General features: G+C 34.3%; 1 pseudogene; it reads left to right on the top strand.

The window, feature by feature from the left end:
- Positions 1–13,036, top strand: part of LOC141424980 (neurotrypsin-like) — a 71,876-nt pseudogene that overhangs the window by 42,362 nt on the left and 16,478 nt on the right.

The raw sequence follows: 13,036 nt of genomic DNA, 5'->3' as shown, positions 1-13,036 counted from the left end.
ATAATTCCCATTATTTACCATTTATTTTTATTTTTATTCCTTATTAATGAAAATAACCAAATGATTATTTCTCTAGATTTCCTTCTATATTTTATTTATTATTTGTCTCATAAATCCATTCAGCTTTTTTTTTATAGAAAGATGTCCAGACTTACTGGTTTGAAAATGTTGTCACTAATGTCTTGGTCTAAGCATCTGTAGTTGACAGAAGAATTTTTAAAAGATGATATTCATTTGAAATGAGAAAAAGGGTAAACCTTGGGTTTATTTGTACACATGCAATCCCAAAGTAAAGTAATTTCCTGATACATGTTATGTAGTTGAATAGGACAGGTGGTAATCATATAAATGCATTTTCTGGAAAAATGGCAGAAGTTGAAAGTAATAACAGTATGAGCCTTAGGTTAATAACTTTTCTAGCGAAGGGTTGATTAGTTAGCAAAACAAAATAGAAAAAGCCTTAAAACAACTAAAAGTTGCATTGTTTTAATTTATTAAATGTTCATTTAAATAAATTTAATAAACAATTACATAGGAAAACAATTGGGAAAATTTATGGTGAATAGAAAGGGCTCCTCATATTCTTAATGTTGGAGTAATAAAAGCATCAAGTAAGGGAAATTATTGGCATAAAATTTATAGCTAACAGTTGAATTTAATAGACTCTTAGAACAGTAAGACTCCTTAAAGATCGTTAAGCTTACTGATTTCTGGAGGTTTTGAATTGTTTGGGACAAAAGGAAAATCGAGACTGAGGACTAAAGAAGGTACAGACTAATATAATTGCCAGTTTTAAAATTTTACAGGTCTTTCCTGGCTTAAGGTAAAAATTATTATAATACATATAATAGATAGTACAGTGTCAATTAGAACACAAATGTAATTTATAAAAATTAAAAATTTATATTTATATAACCATATGAAAAGGTAAAGAACATTTTCTCTCATGATTTTTTTGGGCTGACATGAGAATGTTATCATTTCTTGAAAATTAAGTGAGTTAACATACTTTTCATTTTGGAGATGAGGCTTAGAGAAGCTAATGAACTCAAATGAACTTGTCAGACAAGTGGTTCACAGTGTTTCTTCCATGCTCAGGAAGTTGAAGTTTATCTCTTGGCATTCTCTCTAGTTGGTAGACTAAATTGTAGACAAGAGACAAGAATGAATTACCCATTGAATTTACACATTGAATTAATCAAAATTCTTCAGAGAATTAAAATGTGTGATGAAGTAAACACAGTTTTGAGTCTTCAAGGTAAGAGAAAAACCAAATACTTAGCCTCTAAGTCATGGCACTTAATTAAGTTGGTTGTTTTACGGTTTCTTGAAACTTGAGACAGCATTTCCATGCACAATATATTTTGTTGCCACAGATATGGCAAACAAGCCTCTGCAAACCATATTGAAGAAAGCACAGGGCCCATATGGTTGGATGACATCAGCTGCTCAGGGAAGGAAACCAGTTTCCTTCAGTGTTCCAAGAGACAGTGGGGATGACATGACTGCAGCCACCGGGAAGATATCGGCATTGCCTGCTACCCTGGCAATGATGGGCACAGACTGTCTCTGGGTGAGGACTGTTCACAGCTCCTGAGTTCTCCTAGTTCAGTAGCCACTGCATCTCCAACCACTGGTCTGAGTTTGAACTCAGGGCCTCACACTTGCTAGGCAGGGGTTCTACCACTTGAGCCATGCCCCATAGCCATTTTTGCTTTAGTTATTTTTTGTATAGAGTCTCAAGTTTTTGCCCAGGGCTGACGTTGCACAGCAATCCTCCTTCCTATGCCTTCTAAGTAGCTGGGATAGATGTGTTGGTCAGCTTATTGGTTGAGATGGTGTCTTGATAACGTTTTACCCCAGCTGGCCTCAAACCTAGATCTACCCTAGTAGCTGGGATTAACAATTAAGCTTTTTGTCTTTGTTTTTTGTTGTTGTTGTTTCTAAGTCTGTTTCCCAACAAAAATAATCTTTTGGGTCTCTCCACTAACATAATATCTGGTTTCATTACTTAGAAGTCTTAACTTTCTCACTAAAAATATCTATAATCATGTTTATGACAGATAGATGAATGTATAATAGCCATTCCATTGTTCCTTGGTTACCTATTCTGATTTTCATTGACTGAATTCTAATGAGCTGTTTAGGACCTGATTTAAAAAAGAGATTATTCACTTCTCCCATCTTGTGATTCATTTCTTCTCTAGTCTTGAGACCTGTTTGATTCTTTGTTATCCACCATCTGTTGTTTTTTCAATTTTCTCAGTGACTTCTCGGGATTCATTGGAGTTAGCCACCCTTCTTTCTAAAATAGGCTGTTATTCTAAAAACCCACCAGGGACCTTTCTTGCTTCCCAATTACAAAATTTATGTTTGGGTAATAGGTAAGTATCTTCTCTAACAGTTACAAAATAATTATGGATAAAGATCTTCAAAGAGCAATTAAACATTCTTGACAAACTTCCTTCAGGAAAGCAGAATAAGCATGAGTGGAAAACATAGAGGGTGAAATATTCAAAATACTTACCAGGATACTATGATAGGTACAGTATACATCTACACATGTATTTTTGTGTATGTAAATCATAAGTGGTCCTTACTTTTTTTCCTATTTATTTATTGTTGTACTGGGGGTATATTGTGACATTTACAAAAGTTCTTACATATATCATAATTGAATTCACCCCCTCCATCATTCTCCTTTATCCCCCCTCCCTCTATTCCTGGAATAGTTTCAACAGGTCTCATTTTTCCATTGACATACATGTGTACATAATATTTCCACCATATTCACCCTCCTGAACCCTCAGGATTGAATCAGTCCCCTCTTTTTCTATTTTGTGAAGCTAGTATAAAGTAATAAAAAGTGTCAAAGTCTATAATATTAACCACATTACAAACTTTAAATCCATCAAACTGTATGGATGATTCTTCATTGTACTGTAAATTGACATGACAACTCAGTATACTAATTTAGCACTGTGCACATTAAAAAGGCAACATCTTACTTCATCCCTTGTAGGCCATTTTTCCAATTTTCTTTCTTTCCATTTGTTCTTTTTCCTCACCTCTTTCTTATGGAGGATTTATAATCCTCCTGTGATTATGTAAAGAATGTGGTTTGTGGAGGGAGAATCTACTTGCTAGATCCATTGGCTATTGATGCATGGGTTTATGTCTGGATCTTCTATTCTGACCCATTGGTCTTCCTGTCTGTTTTTGTGCCAATACCATGCTGTTTTTATTATTATGGCTTTGTGACTAGTTTGAGGTCAGGTATTGTGATGCCTCCAGCATTGGACTTTGTGCTCAGAATTGCTTTCAATTCCCTTTCAAGAACTGAAAATCTGGTTGGGTGCTGGTGGCTCATGTCTGTAATCCTAGCCATTAAGAGGCAGAGATCAAGAGGATTGCAGTTTGAAGCCAGCCCCAGGCAAATAAATAATTCATGAGACCCTATCTTAAAATTACCCAACACAAAAAGGACTGGTGGAGTGGCTCAAGTGGTAAAGTGCCTGACTAGTAAGTGTGAAGCCCTGAGTTCAAACTCCTGTACCACAAAATGAAAAAAGAATTGAAAACCTAATGATTTTGTAAGATGGCTAAAATTAGGTTCAGAAATATTATGTGCATTATTTGTTTTACAAACCATACAACTTACATTTAAAAATATTTAAAAATTTTTATTTTTAAAGTACATGAAACACTTCCCTAAAATTACTGGGATACAATATGGAGAACTAATTCCATATTCATATATTTTCTTCATATCAAACCAAAGATCCAAAAATGTGAAAATCAGAAACTTTAAGAATTCATTAGTTTGAATTTGTTCTTTGAGGATCACCTTTCACCTTACTTGTAACCCCCCCACACCAAATATCATATACGTTAATAAAAAATGTAAAGTTTCAAATATTCTGTGTTTTATAACATAGCTAAAACTCTCAAGTTTCTGTTAGCTATTAGTAAGCAATAAATAGAATAGGCATTCAACAAACACTTATTTATTTGGACTTCACCTTATGATTCTGCTGTATTACAGGCACCATGAAGTATACATGATTAAGTATAGAAACCAGAGCCAACAACACTGGGTGCAAGGAAGAAGGATGCATAAGTAATAATGGATTTGAGAAGTAAAAATAGGATGTGTCAATCTTGCTTACAGTGCTGCCTGTTTTTAGTTAACAAATGTAAATTTGGTAATTTTCTGTTGGTTGAAACATATATTAAGTGATATTTTGTTCATTGTTCATTAGGTTCCTGTTTCCGCCACCTTAGTTCTGATCATTTTTACCATGCTTGTTTGCATTAACTAAATTCTGGAGTTCTCCTGAAGCTGGGTGACTTTTCCAGTAACTAGGTCAAATGTATGTGTATTAGTTTGCTTGGGTTGCTCTAACGAAGTTCTACAGATTGAATGGGTTAAACACAGATATTTATGTTCTCATTGGAGTTCAAAATGAAGATCTTGGCAGGGCTGGTTCCTTGAAAAGGAACTGTGCAGGAAGTGCCATTTGTTGGCAAATTTCCCCATCTCTTCACATTGTCTCCTCTCTGTGGATAACTCAGTGTCCAAATTTCTTCTTTTTATAAGGAGGCCATTTGTATTGAATTAGGATCCATCCCAAGGACTTCACAATTCCACCTGCAACAACATGCCAGCTTCAGTGAGGGCATTAAATTAAACAGCATCATATTTTTCAGTGTGGATAGAGGTATCTGACACTCTACAAATGACTTCATTTGCATAATGTAGTCTCACAGTTATCCCTCTCTGTTTCTCAATTTGTAAATCTTTTTATGATTTAGGTCTTTGCTTTGGAATCAATAGTAAAGCTTTAAGTGGAAATTGACTTTGTTAACTGACTTCATTTTTCCCCCCTCTTTTGGCATTAGACCCATTTGAGTTACCCATATACACTAAGGTTTATTTGTTTATGCCTTCCTAGAAAGCTTATCCTTAGAGTATAAATTTCTAGGTATTTTCATGGATTTTTAAAAAGGACATGAAAAAAAAACTAAGCTAATATTCTTTTACTATTAGAAGTTAATTGTAATAAAATAATGCACAGTTTTTAGTGCGATTTGTTCACTCCTGTATTTATTCATTAAGCAAACAGCTATTTTACATCCTTTAGAGGCCAGATGGGGATGCAGAGTTGAGCAAGGTGAGCACTTTGCCTTCATGATTTCAAAGACATAAAAGTGAATACAGGTTTTTATTGATAGCTCTTCTCTCTGTCTCTCTCTCAAAAACTGTTGTTGATTGCATTGTATGCCTGATTTAAAAAAAAACTATTTTGTAATGTCTCATGTTTTGGCATAAGTTTGCTTGGTTTGGCTTTTCTAATACTTTTGAATCATGACTAGGTTTTCCTATCAGACTGATGGATGGAGAAAATAAGAAAGAAGGACTGGTGGAGGTTTTTATCAACGGCCAATGGGGAACAATTTGTGATAATGGATGGACTGATAAGGATGCAGCTGTGATCTGCTGGCAGCTTGGCTATAAGTAAGGAAAACCTATTTGGAATGGTTATTCAATAAACATTTCTGATTTTGTAGGCTTGTTTTAAAGAGTTAGTCCATACCTAAAATTTGTTTCTGTCATTCAGTTGAGAATACTGGCAGCATGTCGATTTGATTCAGAATTATAAAGAAGTAGTAAGTAGAAACTAGTTAAATTTCTCCATTTTTCTCAAGAAATATACACTATGTCACATAAGCAAGGTAGCTTTTTATCTAATAACAATATAGTCTAACAAAGTCTGACTATTCATAATACTGCTTCCCTAAGCCAAAGGTAGTAACCTTTCCCCTGTGGTTTATGCTTTAGTCCTGCAACCTTTTAAAGGTCATTAGGTGACCAAAATTACAGGTGGTTCCTGTTACTCAGGGAGTCATGTTCTACAAAGTGACTGTGAGCACAGAGGTGGCAAATACTGAGTCACTGCTCCTAGAGCTGAGATCAGCACTCTGCCTTCTTGTTTCAGCTCTCATGCTTGTGAACAGTTGTCCTTTTTTTCTTCAATCTCTTTAGTGTCTTTTATTTTATTTTGCCTTTCTGTGCCATTTTTGACTGTTGATTTCTCTAAAATAGTCCTGAAGCATAGTGTGGGAGTGCCATGTAATGTTCCTTAGCACAAAAGGCTGTTGATGTGCCTTATGGAGAAAATCCAGGTGTTAGATGAGCTTCGTTCAGGCATGAATTATAGTCAGAAAAACATGGCAATAAGAAGACTGTGAAAGGGATATTTGTTTACAGTATGAAATGAGAAAATACAAAGATCTGAGATCTGAAACAGAAGTCGGCTCATCGCCTGTTACACCTCAGCTGGGCAACTCATATTTTTGCTGGCTCTGCATGTCCACAAGAACAGTGAGAGTTGCTTTTGGAGTAAGAAAAATACAGAGAAGTTACAATTTAGAGCTAATGCACATAACTTATAATAGATTACTAATAATGGTTTAAATTTAACAATGGTACTTACTTGTGTATCTATAAGTATCTTTAAATAATGATCAATTTAGTTGGTTATTTCCATGTAGATATTTTATTTTGAAAAGTATTTCTTGTTTAATAAAAATGCAAATGTTTTCTCATGACTCAGATGCTACTTCAATTTTACGCTTAGTTTTTAGACCTAGTTGCAATCCCACTTGTCTGATGGTCGTGGGTGCATTATTTATGATACAGATGTTCAGTTTTCAAAACATGGGGTGGTAGAGGAAGTTAGAAAGAGTCTATGTTAGATACAAGGTGAATCTAGCCAATGATTTATTTTAAATTTCTTTTGCTCACATTTCTATTACTCCTTCTTCTATTTGAAAAAAAAAGTTATTCTTGTTCTTGTATTACATTCTCAGTGCATTTCCTTTACCTAAATTTCACTATTAATAGATATTGCTGTTTCATATTGGCTCTTTGGTCATGGTTTTGCTCCTTTGGTAGAGATGATCCAAGGAACTAGTATTACCTTTGGAAATATGAAGGGTACAATTGGCATCAAATTTAATTGTAAATTGCCTCCCTCAGCCAAGTTTAAGGAGAGAAATTCCTCCGTATATCTGCCAATGCATTATTACTTTTTTTTTACATCTTTATTATTTTGGTCATCATTTAGTTTATTTAATATTCAACTTGAAGATGAACTTTAGGATGGCATTATCAAAACAAAACAAATGATAAGTGTTGCTAAAGATATGAGAAATTGGAGCTCTTATACACTGTCGGTAGGAATGTAGATTGATGCAGATACCTTGAAAAGCAGTATGGAGGTTTCTCAAAAAATTAAAAGTAGAGCCAGGAGCTGATGGCTCACACCTGTAATTCTAGCTACTTGGGAGGCTGAAGTTGGAAGGATCATAGTTGGAGGCAAATAGTTCACCTGACCCTATCTTCATATTTACCAGAGTAAAATGGACTGGAGGCCTGGCTTAAGCAGTAATACAAAATCCTGAGTTCAAACAGAGTCTAATAAATAAGTATGTAACCAAAAAATCAAAACAAACAGACAAACAAAAAACAAAAAATTAAACTAAAAATACAACTGTCATATGATCTGGTCATCCCACTTCTAGGTATATAGCCAAAAGAAGTAAAATCAGGACCTCAAAGGACTATCTGCATTTCCATGCTCATTGTAGTTATTCACAATAGCCATGATATGGAAGCAAGCTAAATATCCATGGACGGATGAGATCATAAAGAAAATGTTTTACACACAGAAAAGGGATGCTATTCAGCCTTAAAACAGAGGGAAATCCTGCCATATATGACAACTAGAAGCAGGAAATAGAATGGCCATTGTCTTTCTATGAGAAATTGCTTCTCAGTAGGTATACAGTCTCTATTGTTCGAGATAAGTAAGTTCTGGAGAAGTGCTGTACGATCTAGCTCCCCTGGTTAACAATTCAGTACTGTGCACTTTGAAATAAGTTAAGAGGATAGATCTCGTGTTGTGTTCTTTCCCAAACCAAACAAGAAGAAATAAACAAAAAGAATGAGCACAAGGACATTTTCATAGGTAGTAGATATGTTTAGTCCCTTGTTTGTGGTGATGGGATCACAGCTGTATGCAAATGTCCAAACTCATCAAGTTTGTTTATATCACCTATGCACCAATAAAGTGTTTGTAAAAAGAGAATTTAGGTGAGGAATATAATCTACATCAAGTGGACAGGTTTGTAGTAATTCTCAATGATATTTCCATAACAGTGGTCAAGAAAAGCATCAAAAGATTTTACTTTGTAACTGTTTTTTAAATAAAATCTCTTAATAAATAATTCAGTAATTCAATGTTACTCTAACACATTGATTACCCATGATTTAGTCAGTCTGTGCAAATCTACAATAGCATTTAGATATTTGATCAAACTAAATATACTTGAATATTAAAAAAATTTCCCACTAAGAGGAGATGGGATTTCATATAAAAATAAAATTACAAATATGTGACTAGAGCAGGGGATCTTTTTCTCTATGTATACTTTGAGTCATGAAAAATCTTCAATAATGTATTTATTTGCAGAAATCAATCTAGAAAACTTTAAAGCTGTTAAAAGGCTTCAGCCTTATTGATAGAAGTCCTAGAGAGCTTTATCATCCTTGGAAACATCTAGACTCGAAATAATAATGGGTAGAACAGAATAATGAAAGCCCGGAAAATAAGAATGGAACTAATGTGACATGCTTGGAGTGAACAGAAAAGTAAAAGGCATTCTTTACTGATGTATTACATAATGTCTGACAAAGTTTAGCATGTGAGCATGTTGTTTTTAGAGGGCTGACAGAGTGCATTGAGATCATTTAAATTCATTGAGATAGACTAAACAACCGTGATGGAAATTCCATTCTTTTTGAACTTTGTGTGAATATATTTCAATGTGGCATTGTTCTTAACAACTTATTTATTAAAGTTATATTCTTTAAAAGAAGTTTTAAAATGGTATACCCCACTATTTCAGTAGAAATCTAAATATATCTAACTTGTGACTTACATTTAAATACTTGTAAAGCATTTAATTTTTGACCTATTTGTGCATGAAATTTAAAGAAATTACATCATTTTTTTATATCCAGTGTAATATAAATATAGTGATTTTATCCTGTCATCCACTTAAAAATATATAAAGAAAAAATACTTCTTTGACTTACAGAAATTGAACAGTTCCTTTTCTCCTTGAAATTCTTTTTTTCCCCTTTATTCTTGTGCTGGGTGGGGGTGCACTGTGGCATTTACAAAGGTTCTTACAATGTATCAAGTATATCATACTTGAATTCACTCCTTCCACCATTCTCCTTTACCCCTCCCCAACTCCACCCCCTCCCCCAGCACAGTACGTTTTTCCCCCCTCCTGTTCTCCTATTTTGTAGAAGAAAAAAGATAAAAGTTAAAAAGAAAAACATGACATTTCTGCTTATTTAAGATAAAGGTAGCTGTACAGGGAGTTTCCTTTTACATTTCCATGTATTATAACCCCAATTGGTTTATCTCCTCTAATTTTATTCATTCTATTTTCTCCATAGAACATATATGTATATATATACATGTATGTACACACACATTTGTATACAGAGAGTCTTCACAATAGTACAAGGCATCCCTGTCCCTACCACCAAGCTTAGGAAATGGAATGCTACTGTACTTTTAAGCTCCTCATGTGCCAACCCCACACGCCAATACCCTTCTTACTCTACCAGTCCAAAGAAAAAGCTATCTTGAATTTTGTGTTATTCCATTGCATTTTTCCATAACTTTAGAACTACTAGATATATCCCTAAACAATAGTTTTGTCTATTTAAAAAAATCTGTTTTTGAAAGTAAACAATAATACTTGTTATTCTGTTACTTGTCACTTTCAGTTTTGCTTTTGAGATTTATCTTTGTTGATGCAAGTAGCTATAATTAGCTCAGTCATTTTGCTCTATAGTATTAAATTATAAAAATATCCAACTTATGTTTTATTGTTTTAATGCTGAGTTGGTTACATATCTATGGACAACCATTTTCTTTTGCTATAACTGAATGTCACAAACTGGGTAATTGTAAAGAATGAAGGCTGTCATCTCGGTTCTGGAGGTGGAAGGAGGAGGCCCTTTTTTAGTGAGGGCCCTTCTTGTTGATGGAAATTCTCTGCAGAGTTCCAAGGTAGTGCTGGGCATAACATGGAGAAAGGAATGTGCACAAGAGACAGAACCAAGCTGGCTTCTATAATGGACTCAATATTGAGAAAACCCATTACTTCATTATTCCATGAACAGACTCATCCATTCCTGAAGGCTCTGCTTTCACTCTTAAAGTTCATTTGGTTCCATCTTAATGCCGTACAGTGGAGATTAAACTTCAACATGAGGTTTGAGAGGACATTCAAAATATAGCAATGTCCTTTCTAATTTTGCTACTAAAAATGGAGACTGTAATGAACATCCTCATGCTTTTCTGCTTGAGTACTTGTGCAAGAGATTTTTCAGGGAATATAATCAGGAGTAGAACTTCTGGCTTGTAGGCTATGTGTACCTTCACCTTTATCAAGGAGTGCAAGATTGCTTTCCCTCTAGCTACACCAATTTACACACTCAGTAGCAATGATTTTTTTCAATTTATGGGTAGCTAATGTTTATTTTATTGCTTATCCCTGATCACTACTGAGATGAAACGTCCTTCTGCTTGCTTATTGATATTTCTGGGATTTAAGTGGCCTATTTTTCTCTTGGATTGGTTTTTTAAAAAAATAATTTCTGAGTGTTCTTTGTATAAGGTATGCTATTTTCCAACATAAGAAAAATATTTACCAATAAATATATTTGTAAATGTTTATTATGAATAACAGCTTTTTAATCTTTTTTGCTTTCCTTAGAATAGTTTTATTTATTTTTTTTAGTAAAGTAGTATTCTTAATTTGTTGAATTTATTAATTTTTTAATTTATGGCTTATATCCTCTTTGTCTTGCTTAATAAATTTTTTCCTAACTTGATGTGTTAAGGATAGTTTTCTTATAATTCAAACATTGCATGTATGTATTTTAAAAATACACACGCACACATATATGTACACGTATATATTTTTTTCTTTTGTGTGTGTGTGTGTGTGTGTGTGTGTGTGATGTACTAGGGATCAAATCCAGGGCTTTGTACATGCTAGGCAAGTTCTCTGCCACTTGAGCTGTGCCCCCCGACCCCTATAATTCAAACTTTAAAGCTTTACCTTTCACAATTATGTACATTAATTCATTAGCACTTGAATTTTAAATATGGTGTTAGTTTGAAATAATTAAAATTTTGAATTTTCATATTTAAAAAAAAGTAATGTATCAATAAAAAAGGAAATATGCAACAAGTAAGTCTGTCTTCTATTCATGATTCTCAGTTTTCTTTTCCTCTGTCAAGAATTATACATTTTGAGATAGGGAGGATTGCAATTGAAGGACAGCCTGAGCAAATAAATAGTTTGCAAGACCCCATCTCCAAAATTACCAGAGCAAAATGGACTAGAGATGTGGCTTAAGTGGTAGAGCATCTGCTTTGCAAGTGCAAAGCCCTGAGTTCAAACCCCAGTTCCACCAAAAAAAAAAAAAAAAAAGAAAAATGTTATTTTTTGCTTCTAAAGGAGGCAGAAATTCATTCTTAGGTCCCTGATAATTATTTAATCTCATAACTTTCTTGGTACTATTATATCAAATTTAAGAGAATATTAGACTTTTTAAGAGGATAGAGAATTTGTGGTGATTTTTTTCCTGCTTAGAGGACATGCCATTAAGTGTGACTTTCTACACAGAAGATAAATTAAAAGAAACTGATTCCAATAAGAATCTATGGGGTATGCCAATAAAAAAGGTATAGTTATTACCTTTTTGACCGTCTTGGAGGAAATGATTTTCATGACACGAACATGTTAATTTTAATAGGTAAAAGTTAAAGAACTGAATTAGAATATGTACTGTGATCTATTCAGATGTATGATTGACCAATTTTCCACATCCTAACAATGCTCTGTTTCTAGGGGTCCTGCCAGAGCAAGAACCATGGCCTATTTTGGGGAAGGAAAAGGACCCATCCACGTGGTTAATGTGAAGTGCACGGGAAATGACAGATCCCTGGCGGACTGCATCAAACAAGATATTGGAAGACACAACTGATGCCACAGTGAAGATGCAGGAGTTATTTGTGATTATTTTAGCAAGAAAGCATCAGGGAACAGTAATAAAGGTAAGTCACCGTCAAAGAATTATAATCCTTCTTCATTGCTACAAGCAGAACTTTGAAAACAAAGAATACCATCCAAGGAGAATGTATACAGTCCCTTGTGGTTTGTGCTAGTATATGGAGCCAGCAGTTCTTGGCTAGGTGAGGCTAACAGGGACAGTAAGGCTCAAGGACCAAAGTAGATTTCCAGGACCTTGTAATCTCTGAGATCAATCCCTTTTTAAGATTCTTAGCCATTTCTATGTCATTCCCTCTTGTGGATATCATTAAGCTGCCAGGCTTGTTGCTATCCTTGAAGATTTTACTTCATAAAAGGAAAGAAGTGAAAACAGAGGGGTCAAATATTTACTAGTATTTTAAACAACAGGGACAATTTTAATGTTACGTTTTGTAGATTTTATTCTCCACAATTTAAAATTTTAAGAAAAACAAGAAGATAATATAGTATTAGTATAGTACAACAAGTAGATTTTCAGGACCTCGCACTTGCTAAGCAGGTGCTGTATGATTTGTACCCATTCTTTTACACTTTAGTTTTTTTTTTTGATTAGTGTCTTGTGTGTATGCACAGGCCAGCCTAGACTGCAGTCCTCCTATTTATGCTTCCTGTGTAGCTGGGATGACAGGTGTATGCCACCTTGCCCAGCCATTGATTGAGATGGGGCTTGTGAACTTTTTGTGGGGGTTGGTTTCGAATTGCTATCCTCTCAATTTCTGCCTCCCAAGTAACTAGGATTATAGGCATGACCCTCTGGTGTCCAGACTTAGATGGGTTCTTAAAAGCTTTGGTACATTCTACTTTAAGAAATAAATAACTACTTTAA

The sequence above is a fragment of the Castor canadensis genome, chromosome 1 (assembly GCF_047511655.1).
Source record: "Castor canadensis chromosome 1, mCasCan1.hap1v2, whole genome shotgun sequence".
NCBI lineage: Eukaryota > Metazoa > Chordata > Mammalia > Rodentia > Castoridae > Castor > Castor canadensis.
This window is presented reverse-complemented; position numbering and strand designations above follow the sequence as displayed.